Genomic DNA, 25,434 nt, shown 5'->3' with positions numbered 1-25,434 from the left:
ACATGACCCACAGAGTGAACTGTCAGTTGTTTTCGCATGTAGCGTGTCCTTGTGGGTCATAAAGAAATCTTCCCATCAGTTTGATTAGAACGACTCTGCCCAGTTTGAACCCACGAAGGCCTCTTCTGCCCCAAATCCAGTCAAAGGAAACAAACAAAATGGCATTTTGACCTTTAATAGAATAAGAAAGAGCTACTTTAAGGGCGAATGTAATTTGTGACCTTTTATTCATTACATTTAAAAAAAAAACAAAAAAAAAAAAAACAAAAACAAAGGATGTCTGGGTAAGTCTAAATAACAGAATGAAATATTGGTAGGTGTGTAGAAGAGCGAAGAAAATTCCTTCACCAGACTGAACGCAGAAATAAATCACAGAACGTGCCACCTAACCACAGTGCTCCCCCCCCGCCCTTACCCTCCACACCTCAAGTTTTGCAGCATGTTCTTTTTGTAATTTGTTTAAAAGGAGACAGCGTGGTTCATAAGTGATTTATGAAAAAGCGTTTTCCCCTGCAGACAACAAAATGACAACAGAGCTCTGATTTTAGGCTACGGGTGCGTTATTTTCAGCCTCCCATGAACAGCAACACAAACGCAGCATTGTGTGTGCAAGCTGCATGGAGCAAACAAAGAGTTGCAGAGACTTTTTAAGAAGCAGCTATGAGGGAGAAGAAAATTGCTGCTAAGAATTTTCCAAGCAGGGATGTCAAGAAACCGATACCAGGCAGTGTAAAAGTATTCACCCACTTAAGAGTTTTTGTTTTCAATTTTTACTTTTTATTTGTCACACTTCAAAGTTTTACATCAACAAACAAATTTGAGTATTAGACAAAGACAATATGAAGACAGACAGAAAGCTGTTTTTTTTTTTTTTTTTTTTTCAAATGTCGTTTTAATTCATTGTAGGGGAAAAGTTGTTTAAGCTTACCAGGCCCTGTGAGGAGCATTAATTTTCCTAAACCTATTAAAGTCACACCACATTTAAGTGTAGACTTTAAGTAGGCCACTCAAAACTTTATTTTTTTTATTGAGACATTCTGATGGGGATTATATGTTTATAATATAATATATATTTATACTGATTTTGACAGTTTTTCCCTTGATAAAATTTCAAATTTGAAACATGCTGTTGCATTGTACCATATACTAAAATTTGACAGATTGCTTGATTAATATAAGTGTGATTTAAAAAAAAAAAAAAAAAAAAAAGCAATAGCAGAATAAATGTAAAATACTTTTTCTCCACGCTGTATTATTAAAATGCATAGTAACAACACTGGGTTAATAAGAAGCAATTCTCAAAGCTTTATCGATAAACAGAGCTGCATAATGCCCTGGAAAAGGTCAAACACTGACTTAAATGCAGCGTCCCACTGGAGATGACTGAATAAGATGGTTCAATCAATCTTCCCCACTGCTGCTGCTGCTTCTCCTCCACTTTATCTCCTCCTGTGTGCTGCCTCTTCACTCAAAGAGCTACACCTGCTGGTCATTTAGAAGAGCTGCTGCCACACATAAATGAATGAATAGGCCAGAACTGCAAAATAAGAACTTGCCTATTACACGTGATTGACTTTGAAACCCAACCCCGACGTGTCGATCATGGAGACAATTTTGTTTTGCATAAATCTGTACACCTCCAGCCTCTCAATCCCTTTAAAGTGAATACAGCAGGGCTCCAGCAGCGAAATCAGTTTGATGACAGGCAGCTTAAAGGGGCAAATAGAGTCAGGACATGAGAAGGCTGAAAACGGCAGGTAATCAACTTTGGCAGAAGTGCACATTTGCATGAAGACTGACGGATTTGCAATCAGCCGGAGTCTCTAGACCGGGTTAATGCTGAAATTTAATTCTCGGGGGTTTCACAGCCTCTTTTCTCACTTCATTTCCCCCATTCAGCTGATAATTGTGGCTTATATTTACATTGCACTGAGATCTTCTTTTGACATTTGATTGATCAGGTAAATAACCGAGTCACACTCCACGAGACGAAAGCAAGTAAACTCCGATATCTGTCGACTTCCATCCAGTACAGTAGTAGCAAGGCGGCCATGTAAAGCTTAGGAGAAATGTCCAACCCATGCAAGTAGTTTTGGAGTTTGCATCCTGAATGTATTGTAATCATCCAGAATACGGTGCAGTTTATTCTGACGTTGAGGTTTGACATTTCCCAGATACATTTTAATTTTGTGAATTTTATGAGGGGAGACAGCAGTAGCAATGGTAGACTTTGGCAGACACTAAAAAGTAATGTCAGTTTATTTGTGTGAAAACTTTAGATGAATTCAGAATTGGGTGAATCGGAAATACAAGGTTTGCTGGTCATGGGTGCCTGTAACACTGCAAAGCTTGAAACACACTAATATACAAGCAACTAATTGAAGGAAAATATTTGTCCAAAATGTGAATATGTCTGTAAAGTTTTTCTCTTTAGTGCAGTAAAATAAGAAATGACTATTAATCATAACATACTTTTTAAAGTGTATTATTCATGTTGTATAATTTAGATCTGTTTATAATATTTTTTTTGCATATTTTGTCAATTGAAAAAAAAAAAACATCCCCACATCCTGATGCTGCCACCACTGTTTCATCACATGGATGGTGTGCTGCTCGTTTGCTTTTTCAGCGTTTTGTTTTTCCAGATCCTGCCGAAGTACTCTAAACTGGTTTTTATATGTGTGTGCTTATTTTTTTTATGATATGCTACATTTGGTTGCATACCAACACTACGGCATTGGCATGTATGCATGCCAACGCCACACGGAGACAAAGCAATCCGACTTATCCGTAGAACCCAAATTGGGTAATCCAGCAACTTAAAAGGGAAGTGCAGCACAACAAACTCACCCGAGTTCCTGATGATTCCTCTTTTAGCAACATCACCATTGTATTGGCTTTCTGAAAACACTCAGAGCTACATGTCACTCTGGCCCCTCATCGTCGGGCCTCTGTCTTGTAGCTGCTTAATATCTCTAAGCAAGCAGAGCCAGATAAGAGCGTTGAACTTCTTTTGCCCGGGGCTATTGTGTATGAACTGCTGCAGAGTGGTTGATAGGCTTAGTATGGTTGCAAAAGAGGAGGAAAGCCGCAAGGGGACCGAGCAAATTGCTTCATGAATGGACGGAGTTATAGCCGTCTTCATCAGAGACAAAATGTCAGTGCAGAAAACACTGTTGCTGTACTGGATGATGCTGTAATTAAAAATCTAAACAGATATTTGAAGCTCTCCATTGGGTAGAATTTAATCCACTGAAGAAGTATTTAGCAAAATGCTTGTGCACCATGTTCCGTCCAGGGCTGCCTTCGTTTCAAATGATGTTCGTCCAATAACTCCAAGACCACTAAGAGTTTTAAATACCAATAATAGCACCTTTTAATATATTTTTTTAAACATCTGTGACTTCAGGAGTTTAGCAACCAATTTCTGTAGATTCTTCTTCGTCTTCTTCACATGTTGGCTTGTGAAACTTATGTTGAAATCAAAAGTGACGCTTACTTTTTAAAAATGATCTGAAGGATTCATTTCTAGCATTTTGTTTTTTTTCTGTTCTGCACCTAAAACCCTTGTCACAAAACGCGACAATTACATGCCAACTGCGTGTTTTCCTAATATTGTTCAGCCCATTTCGTGTGAGTCGTGAACGCAAAAGACCATCAAAGAGCCGATGAAGACAGAATGTCAAGTTTTCATGTCAGGGTACGGTTTCAAAGCGCACGACGAGAATAGAACAGATCAATGAGGAGCCTCCATCAAACACGCAGGAGGAGGGAGATGGAAAGAGACTGTAGGTATGCCGAATAGGTGCTCAAGATGGCATTCCGAGCTGGAAATTGAGTTTCTGCCAACGACTACACTCACCCACTTACATCAGTCACAAAGCGGGTTCAATCGTCGAAAGCGATTGTCGACAACAGCCTCTGTTTTGCTCACAATCTGGGGAAATAAGACGGCACGCTACGCACCAATCTGCTTTCAACGAAGCAGACGCACGTCGACCGAGATGGTGGATGAATCTGTTTCCTGATGAATTATGCATTGTTCCACTTCTGTGTGCACCGCCAACACGTTCGGATTCAGTCTAGAACTTCTTTGTCCACCGTGAATTAGCAGCCACCCTTATAATCTCCTTTCATCTCGTCCACAGACAGCTCGTACAGCAGAAGCCTGCCTTTAGCATGCAAATGAGTCAAGAGCGAAAGAAAACCAATGACACATTCCAGAAATTAATGGCACTACTATTAATTCAGCCTTATTCTTTATGCAATCAGAGTTTAATGTGGCAATACAAAAAGAAAAAAAATTGCAGAGCTCTGCAAATTAAATGGAGTGACATGTAAATCATAGTAACTCATTTTAATTAAATGTAAATATAATTAGGAAAAAACACCCTAAAAAGCCTTGCAGCTAATTGGGTTTGTGGCGACTGGTCAATAAGAGAAAAATTAACTAAAGCTGCTATAATTTTTTATAAGGTCAAATCTTTCTGGAAAAAAAAAAATATTTATTTATTCACGTCAACCAGTCATCACTTCAGCTTAGCCAGAATACTTAAATCTTAACGCACCGTGGAAGAAAAAAAAAAAAGGATTTGAATCAATGTTTGTTGCTTTCCAGTTTATGTTGTGGGTATTGGGTGTTAAAATTAAATCAGAAGCCATGTTAAAACCGTAGCCAGCTGTTTAAAAAGGAAATTATAAGTAAGATACATCTCATCATTAAGGTTGCAAAACTGCAAGATTTGTGTGTAAAAAATTATATGAATTATATGAGCAAAGAAAATACGTTTTATTAATGAATGTGATTAAAACAGTTATAAAAATGTTATTTCCTGTCATTTTAACTTCATAAATGCTCCTAGGATGGAGTTATATGTGTAATTAAAGTTTAAGTTAAACATTTGACCATTATTAGCAGTGGCATTGGGTTGTATGCATGCAAAATCTATGCTCCAGAGAATGCACATGGAAAACGCCATCTTAGTAATGCTACTTGCGCTAACTGTGTTAATCACAAATATAAGAAACTCCAGCCCATCATGGCCTCTTTCATTACAGGCCACTGTAAAAAATATCCTTCACAGTTATATCAAATACAGCCCATGCTGTGAGTTCTCACCAGCATGAATCTCATGCTGTATAAAAACATTTTTATTTTTGTAATCCACAGCCCTGTACACACAAACAAAATAGTAAACAAATTACTGTGTCTAGAAAGGGCAACGACACCCTGAGGATTTCTGTTTTGCAGCAGCTCAGAACCCAGATCAGAGCGCAGCGTGGGAAGGGACGTGTAGGATGCAGAGAAAACATCCTAAATTACCTGCTCTCCAAGTTCAGCCCACAAGTGCACTGCTGTCAAACTCGACTTGACGTGTGATTGAAGGCGCAGACGGGACCGAGAGAAACGGAGACCCAATTAGCAACGATAGCTAAGCGACTGACCTCTGATGGCAGTTTGATGACAACCAATAAATGTCTGCTGGATCTCAGCAATCAACCCACTGTGCGTCAGTCATTGGACTTAGGTGGTGGAAAATAACACGGTTCCAGTTTATTTCTATACCGTTACCACGCTGTAGACATTGCCTCAAAGAAACTTGGAAATAAAATAAAGAAATCCACATTAAAAGGACCTGCGCTGTTTGTTTGTTTTTTACTTTTGCAGAAACGCATTTGAGCTGTTTCTCTTCACAAGACATTGAGTTGATTCAGCAATGGTTCACTTAAATCCTTCAGAGTTCTTTGTTAACATATAGACGTCTTCTTTCTAAACAAACTGCCTGAAGTAGTGCAGAGTGGTGGCCCCCGTCTAAAGCGTACAAACACTGAGATCATATCAAGGCACAATCAACACTATTAAATAAATTTATAAAAATAAGTTAAAAATAAAATGAAATTTCTCTACTACTACACATTAACTACACCAAAATTATAAAATACAAATCAAAATGTGACTTAAAATATGTGATCCAGAGATGAGCCAACCACCTCTACATTCCTGCTGCAGAAATTCATACCTTTCTGTGCCAATAGAGTTTTTATATAAAAATAAATAAATATATATAGTTTCCCAACTGCACAGTCTTTATGTCTTTTTTTTTCTTTTTGGCATAATAAATAAAATAAAATAAAACTAATAAAGCAGCTAGTTTTATTGGCTTCCATTACAACGATTTTGATCTTTGTGATACTTTGTAATCTCTCTGCAAAAGTATTTGCTAAAGGATGCAAATGAGAAAATTGTAAAGGGGTAGACTATGCTAAATCAACTTTTGGGGATCTTTGCATCACGTTATAATGTCCCTCATCAAATACATACGTGATGTGTTGTTTTTGATTTCTTCGTGCATGTCTGAGAAATCCTTTAATCTCTCATGGCAGTCATTCACAAAGCGCCGCCTATATTTTCCAAAACTCCACCTTGGAGTTTCAGTCCCCAGATGATTTCCCCCCTTCTTTCAGTTTAACTTTTTATACCGAACAAGACTAAATGCAAGTAAATGAATCAAAAGTGGAAAAAACAAACAAACAAATAAATAAATAGAAAGTGGGAGATTAAGGTTGTGCTATTTCATTGCAGCCTTGTCATTTTTTTCTAGCAGAATACAGTTTACTTAAGGTGCTAACGCTACTGTATTTAACATCCGTCCACTGTCACCATATATTTTTGGAGTATGAGGGATTGCTCCGTATCACCGATGATTTAATCTGCTTGACTTCCTTGGACACATAACCTTTCACCAGTTTGACTGCGTTGCATTAAAACTAGGACCATAGAAAAGTATGTCATTAAATTTATGTTGAAAATATGACTGAATTAGATCATCTAGATTTAGATTCGTTATTAAAATAGGAATACGACTTGAATCTGTTTTCGTCTACAATCTCGAGATTACATTTGAATTGCCACAGTACAACAACAACAAAAACTAAACTAAACTGAACACAATCAATATTTCAAATCACATGAGACAAACACGATGTTAACACAGTAAAGTATTTACAACTGGACAGTCAAAATTAACGAGACAATGCAGCCATAAGGAAAGGCACTAAAACAAAACCAATGTTGCAAACTGACACTCTGAACCTTGTGTAGGCATGTTGCCAAGAACAGCATTGTGGACCCCTACCAGGCATGTCTGCACATAATAATTGGTAATGGCAGCCACATGCATGTCCGCCGTCTACGTGGGTGGCATGTTTGTCAACGTCTCAGACACCTAAATAGAAAGGCAGCTTTGGTCACCACTGCCAATTATGATTCTGACAAACACTAACAAATCCGTCAAACTTCTCTTCTTCAGGCTAGCAGCCCCGCCTTTCAACAAGATTAATCTACACGGTGAGACCTCGCTCAAAGGGGGAACCACGCGGATTTACAGGCTAGTTACGAGACGATTTGCGCAGCTACAAAGCGTAAAAACTGACAGGCTTTCTGTTGTTGCTTTTTTAGACTTTAGTTTCTGGGGGAAGGGCAGCAGCTGTTAGTTGGGTCCAGCTGTCGATGGCGGCAGGCAGAAACAGGAGGGGAGGAGATGATTTTTGAACAAACCTGTGCAAACACAGTCCCAAAGGAGTTCTCCCAATAAACTCAGATAACTTTTTATGCTTCCCTTTGCCCTTTAGATATGATTTATAGTGGCGATTGTGGGAAAAGATTAAATCTGCCAAATGGTACAGTGGGCATAAACCACACAGGAGCTGGCTGAGTTTAATATGACAAGAAAAGGTTTGCAGGGTTTGTAAATAGCTGTGCTGATAATTAATATATATATTTCTTTTTTTTTTCTCAGAGACTTTCAACAACCCCCTTTTTATTTATTTATTTATTTATTTTTTGTGGTTTGGTTGCACTGTGTCTAAACAAAAATCAGTAAATTATGGTCATGTCAGGAAATGATAGATTTCGATCAATAGAAAACATCCTCAAAACATGAAAAAAAAAAAGAGGACAAAAGCTGGTCTGGTGAATTCACAAAGTTATTTTATGTTAAATATGTTAGAATTTATTGCACGTAGATTAATACATTTCAAGCATTTTATTTTATGATCATAGCTAGCTAATCTAATGAACATTCCAAGTTTCCTTCCTCATAATATTGGAATATTACAAATTAATACAGAGACCTATTTCCAAGCATATGTATAGGAAGTTAAATGAAAGGAAAATATGAAAAAGAAAAACATGCATTAGTAACCTGAATAACAAGAACCTTGAAAATGTTATGAAATAAAGCAAACAGATCAGTAGAATATATAATCTGTGCGTATAAGGCTTTCCGTCTTGATTTTAGTTGCGATTACATCCAAATTTGTGATTAATCTGTATATTTTTTTTCTTCTTTGGTGCCCTTTTTTTTATCCATATTAATGGAAAGTTGAGTTGAAGGAAAAACTTTGTGGGAAAGGCAACATCCTTCATAGGGTTTTGAATAAGGACAGTACTGAAAGTTTTGCTTGCAAATGATTTACAGTTTGTGTTCATACCTTTCTGTATTAAATATAACAGTCTAATTTTCAGATAATCTGAATTTGGGGGTTTCATTCACTGTAAGCAGTAATCACCAAGATTGGCATTTAAAAATTACCTCTATGGATTTTTGAAGTAGGGGCCCAGTCAGCTCACAATACAGATTTATCTTTATTATACCTCAAATCCAACATCCAACACCCCATTTCAGGTTGAGCATCTGGTGTGCTCACTATGGGGGAAATAATTAAACCCTACAAATCCTCTAAAAAGCCCTTCACTTTAGAGTGCCAGTAATTGTACAGAGTAACTTGTATTGTGAAACACTGTGTGTGCTATATGCTCCGATTTGGACTCAAGCTGTGAACCAGGAGCCAAACACAAACAAGAAAATCTTCACAGAAAATAAAAAAAATATATCTAAAAATAAGCTACCAATGTTTCCCCAGCTGCATTCATCCAGACCGTATGATTCCAGAGATATTCAATGTGTCCAGCTTCAAAGCCGCCAGCCTAACATGCCTTAATGAGCTGCATGACAATTAGGGCCGGCTTGTAGCTATAACCATTCGAGTCGGTAAACACCGAGGCTTCGCTCTCCTACCAGCAGCACAGGCAACAAGGTAGTTGCAGTCCTTTGTTGGTCTGTCTGTCTCTGGGCTAAACGTGATACACTACCCTCCTGCCAACAAGCCACTTCAAGGGCAGGTTGTGGTTACCCTGTGAATTTATAGTATTCTCCCTGGACCATGTTTGCCCCACATTATGCAGCCCACGGAGAATACATTGATCCTTAAGAAGCTTCCCACCTCAAATAATAAAATTGTCAACTGGGAACTGTGACCAGAGCCATTATCAAGCAGACCGGGAACTACGTCCAGGTCTACAGGAGCAGAACCTTACTTAGTCTGTGTTTTAGATTTTACTATCTAAATCAAACCTTTGCTCAGTAACTGACACTGAAACAGTTTTTCTCAAAAATATACACCAGTACTGTGCTCGCTGTACTTTGGTCTGCATAGAAATATGTGTCCTTTGGAATTTGTTGAATATCATAACATCGAAATGATCTGAATTAGTGTGAGCCTGGAGAGGCACCGACAATTATCCTATGACCTAAATCAGCTAATTCTCAACTAAAAATACCTTTTCTTTTCAACTCGGCTAACACTTCTACAACTGTCTTCAGTGTGGAAGGTTTCACTGAGTGAAGAAGAGTAAATGTTGGTTGATTTTTAGTGTGAAAGAGGTTTGTTTTTCAGCTATTTCAAAGGAAAATATATTTTCAATCACATGTTGACCAATGTGAAATGTCATTTAACCTGCCAGAGAGAGCAAGACTTTCAGAAGATAACAGGAAGGCTGAAATGAAGATAACAGGAAGGCTGAAATGTAGAAGGCTGCAAATAGTTGCAGCCTTCTACATTTTCTGGAATGTACATAAAGTCTGCTGTTTTAGTAATGATTGTCACATATTTATTCTATAAATAAATATAGAATGATACAATACGATAAAGAATTCTTGAAATTATTACAATGTGCAGAGCAATCAGGATGTTTGTTTGAAAATTCTTCCATTCTGCGCCGAAAACCACCACTTCACTCCTCAAACATCTGAGATACTTGGGAAAACAAACTCATCTTATCTTAAAGTCCGGCCCGACCACAAGGGGAGCTTAAAAATCAAAGAAACAAGGTTAAACCAAAGAGAGAGCTTCTTCCTCGCAGCTCAGACGGGATTTATCGTGCCACCTAAATTGGTTTTTGTCACAACTGGCTGTTAGAGTTGCCGTTTGCGGGTTTCAGTGTGTCGGATTTAACACAGCTCCCTTTGAGTAGCCGTAGGCTGCAGCTCACCCACCCACACACCCCACTGGGGAACAACCGTCTCCTTCACATTCCCTTCAGCGGCTTTGACAACACAGATCTTTCTCATCAGCAACGTTCCCCGAAGCACCGAGCTAGAAATTTACAGCCTGCAGCATCTGGTTGGCCCATGCATGACTGATGCTATTAAAGGAAAGACATAAATGCAACTGCTTGACTGTAACAATAACCAGAGGCTTAAAAGACGAAACTCCCGACTTCTCTGGGAGAAAAACCATCCAGGAAAACACCAGAATGTGTGTCAAATCTGATGCAAACTTACAACAGTCAAAGCCAATATTTTACCGCCCCGGAGACAATGTAATATTTCTGCTTCTCTGCACCATTGACCAGCACAGGAGCCACCACTCCAGGTCATCACGAAATGACAGATCTGCACTGCAAGCAAAAAGGGCCAAGGGAGCTTCTTCTCAGGCCAGAGAGATTTATAAATAACAAGATTTGTGTGTCTGAACACATGTCTAAAAGCATGAATTATCTGAGAAGCTGTTCTGACCAAAAAAAAAAAAAAACCCAGTTGTTTAAAAATCATTGTTTCCCAGAATATCTTAATTGTAGTGAGTACTAAAATAAAACGACTTTGAACCCAATTAACACTGGATACAAAGAAATTCTATGCACCCAATCTAAAAATGTGAGCAATGCAGACCTTTGCAGCGTTTTTATGGCACGGGTATAATTTATGCCACCTCCTAAACAGCGGTCGCACACTGCTTCTCCTTTGTGCAGCTCCGGCTTTAACGGCCGGGGTAATCTCAGAGGAAGAAAAGAGCCAGTGTCATGTGGTCAGAAGGCATTTTAGCCAGACAAAAAAAATTGCGTCAGCACTTTCTGCTGCGCAACGAGAGGCCGGCATTCGGAGCCCCTGGCCTGCTTCTCAGAGGAGAGTCGGGGTTTAACGGGGCTACTCTTCCACTCCATTTGCCAACTTGCATCTTACGGGCTGCAGATGTGCGTGCACGTGGGGAAAGCGAGCGTGTCACCCTGCATACCTCTCTGCAGCCTGGGAGCCGCGCTCCTCGTAACAGCTGACGGAAGCTGTTCGTCTCCTGACGATGTGTTTACACACCAAATGTGTTACAGACGTAACGTGCCATGAGGACACGAGGTTAAGCGTTTGAAGCAGCTAATGTGGTCGGAAAATTCAGATGTCTTCTGAAACTGATTTGGTCACTGGAAGACTTTTTTTATAAGAGAGAAACATTTACGAAACATTCTTTAATTGGCAAGTGTCGCTTTGAGGGCCATGTAATAATCCTAACCAAAAAGATGCGTTTGTTTTCCCCGTGCATTTTCAAATTGTCTGACTGAATTTAGAGCAGTCAGACAGAAGTCACTCCATCAAAGATTTTTGCCACACATTATTGCTCTAAGATAAACGAAAATCAATTACCTCATTACATACAAAGTACATGCAATAATTTAAATTACAGAGGTAAAAACTATACAAACCAATCTACGGAGTGTGAGGTTGGGGATTTTTTAGAACACTGTAGCTTGAGTCATGACCAAGTTGAATCCTAATATGACTCACTCCAACATTTCGTTAAAAGATTTGCCAGTAAAATGTTGTGGTCACAATGTGATGGTCTGGAGCTGCTTTGCTGCTTTCCTGCTTTTCTGGTTTTCTCGACCAGGAAAGCCTAAAACAGAAAATCCTGACACCTGTTTGTGACCTTAAGGTCAAATTTGCTTGGGTTGTTCATTAGAAAATGGATCTAAAATAAAAAATAGGAAATAAATAAAAGGCCTGTCTTGATCTGAAACCCAAAGTGGATCTCTCCCATTGACTTGAATTCCTCCGGTAGAATGTTTTACCGGCTCAGTCAGTGAAGAGTAGGAGAAGTTGTGAACAATGACGTTGATATTCGGAGTTGTTTTAGAATTGTAGTCCGCCTGCGGTTTTAGCAATGGCAGCAGAGGAAATAATCAAAGTCATTTGATCTGTGTTAGCTGCGCTTCTGAATATTGAATTAACATTAGATCGGCCCTATTCTCTTTGCAGTGGAGACAATGCATGTGGTAGTGTAGGGTTAAAAGGTTGCATTAGAGCAGCAGAATTTCCTAAATGTCCTCATTTTATTAGCTTAGTGAAAATGTAATGTCTCTGGCAACTTTGGAAGACTTTGTTCCAACGTTGGATCAATTTCAGATCCATACAACCATTTTATGGCTGGCTAGACAAGGAGCGATTGAAATGACCCCTAGCTGACGCATTTATCAGCAGTCGGCCAGATTCTGAGGAACACCATTGATTGGCCGACAGCTTCATGAGGAGGTGACATCACCTCCACCAAAATACAGTGAAATCCCCCCAAAAAACTGGAGCTAGGCCTCAGCGATTAGGTTATTCCGAGTTTTAAATATTCTCTAGATGAACATTAAAAAAAAAAAACAAATAAATAAGTCACTCAAAAATGGTTTAATCTAGATTTTTGTTTCAGTTTTAAAATCTACTTTATTAGTAAATAGGTGCGGTATACGCAATGTGATGTTATTTTTACAGCAGCAGATACCATTTTTGCTTTTAGGTTTAAAACGCATTTGGTTATTCATGGTACACATTGTTATTCTAAATTTTTGTGTAAATACAGTGGAACTGCTATTTTTTACTCAATATCATACAGTGAAAAGCTCCTAAAATAATGGTTCATGCCTTATACTAAGAAATTGCTTTCTAAAAATCGGAAAGATAGTTTCTTGAATCACATAAAACAGCTAGGTAGCTGATATGCTTTCTAGCATCCTACAGAAAATTTAATCTCCAAGAAACCCGAGAGAGGACTCACCTTGAGTAGACAATAAATCCGGCTTTGGGAGCAGCGAAGCACTACATTTCACCGGGCTGAGCCAAAGTCGCAATCCTGCAGAGACAGTCCACGGTTCTCTACAAAGGGAAAAACATGAAACAAAAAATTTAAGCTGAGGTGAAATTGACCAAAAAGCAAGAAAAAAAAAGGAAAAAAGAAAAAAAGGTGACATTCAGATCTATGGAGTCTATAGAGTAGAAGCTTGTTGTTGATGGTTTCTCCAAGAGACAGACTACAAACGGGGGCTGGCAATGCAAAAAAATAAATAAATAAATAAATAAATAAATTGTGGGTCAACAAGGAGTTCTTGTCACAGCACAGACTGGGACAGTTGTTTTATTCTTCAGTGGGAGGATCTGAAATGAAGTGCTGCTTTCAGAGTTGAGATGTCAAGCTTCCAAGCCTTCTGACTAAATGTATCATTATGTCATTAGAAGGCCAGTTATGGGCAGGAAAGAACAGGGCTCAAATATCTGTGTGGGAGATGTAAGCAGTCATGTGATAAAAGCTAAATGAGCTTAAAGTGTAGAGATGTAAAGCTGGAATAATGCATGTTTGATTTTTCTTCCTCCTCAAAAAGTGTATAGTAATAATAATAAAAAAAGGTCAATGTTAAAACAAAATCACAACCTTTCTGTGACTTGTACTCTATTATCAAGTTTGCTGCATGAAAATGCAATTTTTTCTTTTAACCTCAGTTCTTTACCAGAACATGATATACATTACAGCGTAGGAACTAATCTACAATATTGATATGGTGTCCAATGATCCGCACAAATTTTTTATCGTGGGAAAGTCACTTGGTCTACAAGAAATTGTGAGAGGAGAGGAATATGGTGCAGACAGTTCTTTAAAAAAATGACAATAAAATTCCAGTGTAATGTAACTTCATTTGTCCATGCTTCAGGAGGCAAGGCTTTTCAAGCCTCAATTTTCCCTCTGCTTAGTCCTCAGGTGTTACTTTAGCTACAATCATAGGCATAAAATTGGGATTATGAAAACAGAAAATCACTTATGCACAAAGATGTTATTATTTATGGAGAAGAAAAAAACTGTAACAATCAAGTTTCCTCCAGGGATTCTCTGAATATTTTTTTTTTCCATTTCCTAATTATAGCCGGCACATTGTTACTCCCTAAGGAAGACTTTGCAGGACTCCATCTAGGTTTTACACCACGCAGCAAACACCTTGGTTAAGTTAGCTCAGCCACTGGGAGTCCAAATAAAACTACAGAAACAATGAGAACATCATAGCTTCATCAATCTCAGGAAGCTTTCCAGAAAATGCCATTCAGAAATGTGTAACATCCCATATGTTTGGTTGATGAAATTTGTGCAAATGCAATATCTTCACAAAGGATCACTCCTAACTACCATGACATCTTAATGAAATTTAAATAAGACGAAACGTTCAAAATTAAAGAAAAATGGCTTTGAGAGTCACTTCTCTTGCCAGTTGAATTTAGTGGGTTCACATTGAATCAACAGCTTTCCCATCAAACAAATGATAATTAGAGGAGAACAAGGAGCACATCCCCCTCCCAGGGATATTTGTCCTGTTGGCTACAATTAATCTTTCTTAGCTGAAAATCTCTGGCACACATCACAAAATAACACCCACAGAAATCTGATGCCATAAAACTACGATTTTAACAATCTGTCATGATTCTCATTTGTCCACTGGGTGTAGACATTAAATGAAAAGGCAGGAATTAGGATTTAAAAAAAAAAAAAAAAAAAAAAAAAATCATGTGTCCAACACTAAGTCCTCCCACTTCAGTGTTAATGAGTCATTTAAGCTCTGCTGCTCATCTCTCTCTGGAGGACCAAGAGTGTTTACGTTTTCATCATTTACAAATGCCTTTTTGTAAAGCTAAGGCTCTGTTCAACGTAGAAAACAGATACTCTGAACATATGGTTCTTCTCTCCTGACCGTGGTTTATATATGCCAAAGGTCTGGAAATTCAGCGCATGGAGAGCCAAATGCATACAGCACACAAAAGAGGAGAGCGCACACAAGAGAATAACATGTAACATACATTAAAATGACGAGAAACAAAAGTGCAGGTTTTTTTAGTCCTAATACCAATCAAATGATACCTTTAATCCAGATGCGTTTTCCATATCATATGACTTATCTTTTCCAAAAGGTAAATAAATATAAAGCTATGTCTTTTTTTTTTTTATCCATTTAATCCTTCAGAGAATTTTACCCGGATTTTATATGATGAATCAAACACAAAGTTATACAAAGTGTGGAATGGAACCAAAATAAAATTAAATGGATGGATTTTACTAATTAGGTGACTTTTAAAGGAACATTTTATCCAGAAGTATTAGAATAAAGGAGTTTGAGAACATAGACAAACCAAACTTTGTCTAAAAAAAAAAAAAAACTTTTTTTTTTTTTTTAAATGTGGTGTACATCTGTATTCAGCAGTTTTATTCTGGTACCCATAAATAAATGGTTCAACTTCCAGCAGGACAGTAACCATAAGCATACAGCCAGATCTACAAAGGAATGGGTTTAGGTCAAAGGATGAATGGCCAAGTCAAATTAAATCCAATTAAGAATCTGTAAGTTAAAAACCAATGTCCATAGACATTCTCCATAACATCTGATTGAGTTTCTTTGCAAAAGTAAGGAGCAAAAATTTAAAATATTCTAAATTGGGTTATGGTTGGCTGTAAAGACAAATCAACCTCCAATATGAGGTCCCTGCAGTATCTCTTAGCAGGCATTTTTTACATAGCAAAAAATGCTATGTAAAATGAACTTCAAACATCCACAGCAAACATTCTCAATGGTGACACCAAACACACAGAACCATAACTGCCAACAAGCTCATTCTTATGTTTTTCACATGGAAGAGACGGGCAGTAAATTACCCCCCAACCCCCCAAGTTCAAAATGTCTCCTGAATAATACACGAGGCACAGTGTTTTATAGCTTCAGACTGTGTTTAAGAATCGATTAACTTGTCTTATTAAGAAGATCAATTGTGCCAAACTTTGCTTTTGATCCCTGTGGATTATGAGCATCAAATGCTTTAACTCTCGATTGAATGAAAGGATAGTTCAAGGATGAATCTCATTAGCAAGCGTTCTCTGACCAACTGATTCTCGGAGCAAACCACGGGCACTAATTGGAAGTCAACATACATGAACAGACAAGTAAGATTTTACTGAAGTCCGATATGGTGTTAAATGGTGATATGTTAATGATACGTTTCCGCGTACGCTGCACTGTATGAATGACTTCCAAAAACAGTAAAAAAAAAAAATATATATATAGGGTTGTGTGACTCTCTCACGTAATCCTTCTCCCACGTTACAATCGGGAAAACGTTGACCTTGTGACGCACATGCCAAACAAAGTGGCACAACGCAGGCGAGGCAAATTTATTTGTACAGCACACAAGATATTCTCAAGGCTGGGGAGATAGTTTTCTGCTTACTTTTAAAATAAACCCGAGTCATTTAAAATTTGCAGTCCTTAAAATGACAAGAGAGATGGGTGGGAGTCTGGTTTCAAAGTATGCTGCAGTTGTAAAAAGCCACACCCGCTCAACCACGAAAGCCTTCTACCGTACTGTTCTTGCAGTTCGTATCCCCTCGGTTGCAACGCGGCACCGTTGTGCTGACAGAGTCAGATGGATAACAAAACTTAGCTACAAAAGCCCTGTCGCAGCCGCAAACGCTTTAAAATTAATTGCATTTCAGCAATTTGGGTTCTTTTTACAAGAAGGAGCAAGCAAACAAGACGCAATTTGTCTGTTGTGGGTAAAGTGAAGGATTTAATCATCTTCAGTTTAAAATCTAAAATCTTTGGTTGATCAAAACTTAACTGGATAATCGTTCCCAGACTATTCATTAAAGCACAGTTTGACGTTTGAGAAACCTTTATTTTATTGTGAAACACCAAAAAAGGTATATTTTGTGAGCATTACTAGCACTTTAGAACTAGACAGGTTAAAAAAACAAACAAAAAACAATAGCATTTGGTCCAGTCAAAGTAGGACTGAAACATTATCTGATCACAGATTCTGTAAAATATATTTTGCCATTCATTTTGTCATGTGTAAAACCTTTATTCTATTATTTCTGCAAACCAAAAATGGGGTAGTTACTTACTTTAGTTGGACTACTTTCCCAAACATCTTCCTAAAAGAAAATGGCCTCTGATTTCCCCAAAATCTCAAATACTCTGTAGCGTTTATACTAAATCTAGTTGGTGTTTTTTGTAGCTTAAATATTTGAAGACTTTTTTTAAAAAAAATAAATAAATCTGTACTCAAAAAACTTATATATCTATGATATATGTACAGCACACAGGTGCAAAGGTTTTGTGTGAAAAGAACTCTGCTCATCAGAAGACCGTGCCAAACGTTGGCACAGACGAAGCCGACACCGTGAGGCGGAGAAGTGCCTTGGTTTACCCAAAATGAAAAAGGATTCGGAATGCTTAGAAGCTTTGGATATAAGCACTGGCAGCTACACACCACAAGCGTCTCCATATGCTACTATAGCTGACAGAAAGCCATCCCACCAATGTGCTTACTGACCGTACGAAGCTAAAATAGAACATCTGAGACATAGCTTGGCAGGTGCCTCTGCTTTTTGTGGCAGGTACATATTTAAGTTAACAGGGATCAGGTTTAAACAAAGCAAGCTATGAAACAACACATTTTCCAGAATAGGGTTAAAATATAAAGACGGAAAGCACTTTACCGCAGCTGCTACTGTGGACATGAAACATTTTTGAGCAACACACCCAGAGAGTTATCCTGGCAGGAGGGCTGGAGCTTTCAAAGCATGGCAAATGGGATACAGTAGGGAAGCTGGTTAAAAGCATTTTTTAGGATAAGCCCCTTTTCTTAAATTCCATCTCACTACAGAGGTTTTGTCTGAGAAACGACTAAGACATGACTTTTTTTTGTTGTTGCTGTTGTTGTCGCAACTTGAAGTGGAGCCGCAAACAGAACAAGCTCTGCTGTTTCTTTACATCTGGATCCCAAACCACACAGCCCGAGGAGCCGCAAGAACTGTCCGACCAGAGGAAGACGGCAGTTCTCCAAATTCGGCAGTCATCGTTAATTTTCCGGCCGGCCCAACAGGAAAATAAACCCGTGAGGAGAAGTACTGCATGTGCATCAGCGCGTAATTGTTTGTTATCCGTCTTGAGCCAACAGAAAATCATTTCAAACACCAACTGCTGTGTCACCACTGTGGCTCTGTGTTAAAAATGTATGCTTCCGGGCATTCTGAGGCTTGTTAGCTAAATGAAGAGAGGACGTAATATAGTTTCCTTGGAAGTGGCATTAACACTCTGTGGGGTTTTTCAGCTGGATATCAATTAGAGGCTCATTAGGCGCCTAGAGACGGCAGTCCCTCCGGCTTCCTGTAGCCTGCTGTGAAAGTGGCTGACCCTGACCTCGAGGAAAAGGCTGGTGCGCTCCTTCTTGTGCGCCCATAGAGAAGAAGGGCCTTGGAGCAAGTGTGTTAATTGCAGCTTGCATTTCAGAAGACACACTTCAAAATTACCAAAAATAAAAACAAAACAAATGACTTGACAAATGAAAGAAAATGAATCATTTGTATTCTTAAAGACGTTTTTTTAAAAACTTTGACAGGTGAAGACATGACCACATAAATGACACCACTTATAACAAGATTTCAATTTAAACCCCTTAACTGTCATCACCTTAAAGAGAAAATACTGCTGAGTTATAAGGTCATTTAAAAAGCCCATTTCTGAACAATGAGAGACTATTTTTGAACTAAAAAACGCTGAACGCATCTACTAGTTTTTCTTTCTTCTTCCTACAAAAGAAAACTTTTATGAAGATCTGTTAAGGGCCTATACATTTTTTCTTAACATTCTACTGAACAATTTGACACAACATGGTGCACGTTTTATATTTTACAATGTTTTGTAAAAAAAAAATAAAACGGCTAAATAAAACCTACAGAGGCTCCCATCTGCTGCCACTCGTCGAATCTCCCGAAAAGTTCATCTATTGTCTGCTTGTTGCTTTAGATATGTATTTTCGTGGTTTGTGATGTGTAATTTTAACTATATGTGACCACTTTGTGTTCGTCATGTTTTGAGACGTTCAACCCCGGATAGTCAGTCACAATCTTTGACTGGTTGTTCGTGCCATTTATTTTAACATCATAATGATACGGGCATTCTATCTGGTGTTAGGACTTCCATGTGGGCCGGTTGTGGGCTCTGTAGGGTCATTTGCTAGGTGTGGTGTGTTCTGTTATTGGGGTTGTTGATAGATAGTGGTTGAGGTCTTCCACATGGGTTGTGTCCTTTGGCATTGCAGAGAGATTTCAGGGAGGTGCATGGTGCAGGTGGCTGCTCCTGCTCTCAGGCCTGAGTAAACGCCTCAATCCTGCAGTTTTCCTACACATCTGCTGACTTTGGGGGTGCCTTCCACCAGAACAAGACATGAACACACACACACACACACACACACTGCAGGCATACACGGACACAGATACAATTGGACAACTGCATGTAAGCGCAACAAAATTCTGAATTACAATAGGTAAAACAACGTGACTGTATTCGTCAGCAATAAACATGTTTATTAGAATGCTGCATTTTATTTCTGAATGCAATTTACAGTTATTTAATCAAATCTTCACACTTCTGCTTCTATAAGAGATTTCATTTCTAAAAGCTTCAGAAGTTTGCTTTTTTGCTTTTTGTTTTTCTGCTCAGAATTTGCTCAGGCAGTCTCATGCTGCTTCTCTATATTTATGCCCCTTGCTGTGTTGTTTGGGGCAGAGGTGGTATGAAATATTTTTAGACAGACTCTGAGGGGACTTTGTGTTCTGACAGCTAACACAATGAACTCTCATGCCTGAACAAGGACATACTTTAGTGGCCGTACCCTAAAGCCATGGACCGCTCCTCCACTCTGAAAACAAGCGTCTATTGAAGGAACATGCCTCGCTGAAGCTCTGCTCCTGCTGGGTTTGCACTCTGTCAACAAGGGCATTTACCTATTCACAAGATTAAGAATGGGATAATCCAAAATATGCCACATTTACAAAGAATAACAGAAAATCTGAGTGTTAGACTGAGTGCTCCATGCTTACAATATCTCAAGACTAAGAAGTTTTGTATGATACCCCCAGGGAAGTCTACGTGCAGTAAATTCATAAGCCATTGCAGCTGCACGCTATGTATTCAATATGCTGACATTTGGCTGAACTGAAAAAAAAAAAAAGATCTTTTTTTATCTATATGTGCGATCCTCTTTGAAATATATATGCACAAAATACATGTTTGGCCTTAGAAAGCCATGTTAGCCCTGAGGAAAATACAACGGTTTGTTAAAAAGAGTTCTAATAATAGACTAGCCATAACTTCAGAAAGCCAGAAACGGGCAGCAGGCAGAACAAGGACCACTTCCCTTAGCTTTGACTCAGTCAGAATTTCTTGCTTGTGGGCAAAAAGTTCATTTCTGTTCAGTGAAGCATGATTTGCATAAAATCTTCCATTTCCAAAAAAAATGTGTATTTGAATTTAATGTGCTTTAATTCATACAACATTAAAGCCATTGTGGTTATTCGTTTTACAGGAGACGATTTGTTAGGTACAGTTTGCTTGTGGCAAGTTGAATATTCTTTCATCTTCAGAACTGCCTTACTGCTTCACGGCGTATAGACTGAAAGTGACAAAAAAACAAAGATCCTCCGAGATTTCAGTCCATATTGACATGACAGTGTCACATGGCTGCATGTCTCAGGTTTTACCACCTTCTGTCTGAATTGTATAAAGCAAGATCATATCATATACAGCTGTGAAAAACAGGAAAAACATGTTTTGGTTTTTTTCCCAGTATATTATTGTCTAATTTTGGGGACCACTGTAGCTTTAGACAGAAGGGGCACCCAGTTTGGTTTTCTGCTGCTGTAGCCCATCTACTTTGAGGTTTGACATGTTACGGATTCAGAGATCCAAGTATTTTTTTTTTAAAGCTGTTTTTGTCTTATTATTTCAAACCAATATAACCATTCTCTTTCTGACCACCAGCATATGTTCACATCCAAAAAAAATTAATCAGACATGGACAGAGACGGCTGTCCATGAAAATTCTAGAAAATCTGCACTTTCTAAAATACTCAAACCAATCCGTTTGCCACAAACATACATGTCACAACCCATTTTAAGGCTTGGACTTAGATTTACGCACACTTATTTTAGAACGTCTTCATTACAAAGTGTTTGATGAAGGAGGGAAAGCTGTGTCACAGTGAAAACAATGCCACCTTTCATTAAATCCTTTTCTCTTCACTCCTACTCCCAGTTTTAGACACTGAAAGCATTTGTCCTAACAACAACAGATCCACTGTGTTTTACAAACGCCTGGAAAGCAATGAGGAAGTTAACCCATTAATGGTGCTTCACGTTACATATCTAGACTCATCTTCCACAGCCAAATGAGAATGACTTCAAAAATGAACAATGAGAGAAAGAACTGGTGTAACGATAAGGACCTCAGACCAACCCGATGATCCCATTTCAAAATTCCCAATATGACCTCGTTTATGTTCACACATTATGGTGTTTATCTATCACTGAGGATGGTTAACTACGCCGCTTTGAGGATAGCTAACAAAATTTTTCTTTATATCCCAATAAAGACACCAGATGTTAGTGACTAGGCCAAGAAAGTTGAATGATTGTGCCTTTAGAGGAAGGACAGAAGGACACAGAGTAAGGAAACAATGTGGCGGGTGTAAAACTAGGCAAAGGTGAACGGGGCAAAGGTCACCGACTGTTCCCGTCTAAGCTGCAGAGCTGAGGATGTGGTTGCCGTAGCTGTTGCCGCAGCCACGAGGCGAAGCCCGCAGACCTAATGAGGACCCTGCCAGTCATCTGCCGACAACAGCTGGGGCCGGCTCAAGCAAGCTGTCTAATGGGCTAACGGGGATCTTTGTTTCCCCGAGAGGAAGTTTGAGTGGCAGAGTGATCTGATACAGCCGTAGAGCAAATCTGTCTTATCCAAAGGCTTGGCAAAGTCAGGTATGTCCATGTAATCCAAGAGGAAGGAGACATGCAGGAATGCATATAACACTCTTGCTTGTCTGAGGACAAGTGATTAACTTGATTTCATTAAAGCTGCTATGCAGCAATGAGATCCAAGTGTTCAGGCTCGGCAGTAACTGCCAGCAAGATATATATCAGTGCGCAGAGGGGGGAAGTGGCAGAAAAGATTTCGCACACATCCAGGCTCAGTGACAGTGACTCAGGCTTCTAGTTTAACGAATGTCTGCACTAATGCATCGGTGAGCAAGTCGGTACAAGTCAGCATGTCACGGGTTTTAAAGAGCCATTTACAGATTGTGGTTTGACTGCACACAGTGAAATAAAAACAAAAACAACGCTGGCCACGAGGATGCTTACGGTGAATTCCCGAAGGTTAATGCCATAAACAGAAAGCCAGTAAGAAAAACATAATCCCCCTGCTATCTGACTGTCACTATTATGCTATTTTTTTCTGAAAGGCTGTTAGTGTTACGCCAGATGTAAGGTGGGTTACACTATCCAGAAAGTTGCACTTTCTGGATAGTGTAACTTTCCAGAAAGTTGCACCATCTTTCTTCCACAAAGACATTTGTTTTGTCTTTGTGGAAGAAAAACAAAATGTGGCCCCGCAGCTCATTACGATGCATCTGGTATCGAAATCATTTTACAAGTGGTGATTAACATTAGAAACATATGACACACCAGGGCTCAACCTCCAGAGTAATATGTGTTCACAAGCTGAGATGACACCTAAACATATATTATTTGCTTCAAATATGAAGGTAAGATTGCAGCATATAGAATGATTAAGGCTCTTATTGTGGAGGTTTGAAGGAAGTTGCTTCCCCGACTACTTCTTGTTTTGACATTGAGGAGACAAAGACAAAAAGACATAAAGCCTTGTGTTAGGATTTTGACTGATAAGTAAAAGCAGCTTCACAGCTACTACAATAATGATAGCCAGGCTGTTAACAAGTTTAAACAAGCCATTCTCAAGGCCAAATACATTTGGCCAAATGTTCATTTATATTGGATTAGCCATGAGGCAGTGAGAGGCAGCTGAATGTACCACAACTGAGTTTCCTTCTGAACGGAGAGTTGCAAAAACATCTTCAAAACGTCTAACCTGCGCAGTTAGAAAGCTTCGAAAACAGCTACATGAAAAACTCGGTGCTCTTTGTTGATTTACTTTTATTTCTGCTCATGTCTGAGACGACACATCTGAGATGCTGCATCCGTGAGATGCTGCAGTTAACAGATTGTTTAAAAAGAAAATGCTATTTTGGTAACAGATAAATTTGGAAATCATTTTATCGCTACTACCATGTCAAGCCGAAAACAGCATTGTCAAAGTGCTTCTAGAGCCCAAGCTAAAATATGCGACCAGACTGATGCTTTGCTCCATTTTATTGTTATGAAACGGTAACTAGGTCGACAGCCCGTACAACCGTCTGCTGTAGCAATCCAAAACACTAAAGTTCTTTGATCTGCTGATGTATTTCAGACAGAGCTGCTGGTTTACTGTTTAAGGTGTATAGGACAATCCTTTGAAGAGAAACAGCCAACAAGCAACACAACAGTCTCACCAGCACGGTAATTTACTTTTAACACCAAAAATATCTTTCCCAGAAACACTGCAGCTGTGTTTGTTTTTTTTTTCTTTTTTGGGGGGGGCAAAGTGCTTATAAAGAAACTACATGATACAAAACTTTCTCTAACCAAAATGTAAATGAGGAGTCAAAGTGCACTCACTAAAAAAAAAAAAAAAATATATATATATATATATATATAAATATATATATATATATATATATATATATATATATATATATATATATACACACATACACACATCAATGGCTCCCACGTGAAAAAAAAAGGTACTTCTTCTCAGATAATTAGGAATGACAAGATTTAACAATCCTGCTTCCCTGAAAGTCATGTCTCTGTAACCAAAAAGAAGGAAGGGCTAAGAAAACGCCTCCGCCTCCTCACTCTTACATAATCAAAATGCTACAATGAAAAAGAAGGACATGCCTGAAAGAGAATCTGTCTCTCATTAAGAGAGAGACAGAGAGAAACAGAGTTAGGTCACGCACCACGGTTTCTTCCAAATGAGGCAATCTCAGTGTTTGACTGGAGACTGATCAGGAATATCTTCATTCACGGATTTACTTACATGTTGACATGATGTCACAGTTTTAGTCATTTTATCAGAAACACAACTGTTCATACTCAATCATATTTGAACGAGTTACTGAGTTTGCTTGACCGACACAAAACGGTGCATCATTCTGAAGTGGAAGGAAAAACAATACATCGTTTTCAAATATGATACACATGAAATACACATTCAGTCCCTTGTTGCACTGATACTCCTAATTTAAACCCAACTCAACCTACAGCCTCCTGCTGTTACTAAACAACAGCCCATTTGTGTTATATTTAACCTGAGTTGTTCTGTGAAAGCCTGAGTGATCAAACAGCCCTACATGAAGATCTAGGAACGCCCCAGAGAGGTCAAAGATAAGCATGATGAAAAGTTTAAAGAACGATTAGGTAAAACAATAATGACTCTGGAGGAACTGCAGAGATCCACAGCTCAGGTGGGAGACACTCTTAGATATTAGCTGCGTACAACACAAATCTAGGTTTTATGAAAGAATGGGAAGACGGAGTGAATGAAAGAACTCCCGATCCTCCAAGAAAAAGCCCTGCTGTTTGCATAGAAACAAAGCAAACATTGTATGAGAAGAGGTTCTGGACAAATAAAGCTAAAACTGGAGATTCTTGCTAATGTGCAAAATGCATCAACAAGCTGTGACGTATCTAGCTACAGTTAGACACAGGACAACCCTAGAAGGAAACAATAAAAATGTTTAAGATTTTGTTATGTATTAGAATTGTCCAGACCTCAACCAAAAAGAGAAACTTGGCAAGGCTTTAAAACCAACAATCTGCAGTATGAACAAAACTACTCAGGATCATTGGATGATTGCCCTCCCCACTCTGGGGCATAAGCTGAGTTACTGACCAAGAGGAAAATAAATTATGGCCAAAATATTAATTATAATTCCCTTCACTTCGCATTTTTCCTAAACTGATGATTATGCTCCATTTGTACAGGCATGTGCACATACTGCCAAACTTTCTTTTTCCCAGTAGGCTCTTACTGGTTACACAGAATGCAGTTTTAAAAAAAGAAAAGA

The 25,434-nt window shown here is 38.6% G+C and overlaps 1 protein-coding gene across 1 annotated transcript in view; it reads right to left on the bottom strand.

Moving 5' to 3' along the window:
- Window positions 1–25,434, bottom strand: part of tanc2b (tetratricopeptide repeat, ankyrin repeat and coiled-coil containing 2b) — a 155,341-nt gene that overhangs the window by 123,996 nt on the left and 5,911 nt on the right. The window contains exon 2 of the mRNA XM_014989907.2: window positions 13,153–13,250. The gene's annotated coding sequence lies outside the window, so the exon portion shown is untranslated. The remainder of the gene's footprint in view (window positions 1–13,152; window positions 13,251–25,434) is intronic.

This window comes from Poecilia mexicana, unplaced genomic scaffold (genome assembly GCF_051168715.1).
Source record: "Poecilia mexicana isolate PSO_F unplaced genomic scaffold, ASM5116871v1 scaffold_19, whole genome shotgun sequence".
NCBI classification, from domain to species: domain Eukaryota; kingdom Metazoa; phylum Chordata; class Actinopteri; order Cyprinodontiformes; family Poeciliidae; genus Poecilia; species Poecilia mexicana.
Note: the sequence above shows the minus strand (reverse complement) of the source record. Positions and strands in the feature narration are given on the sequence as shown.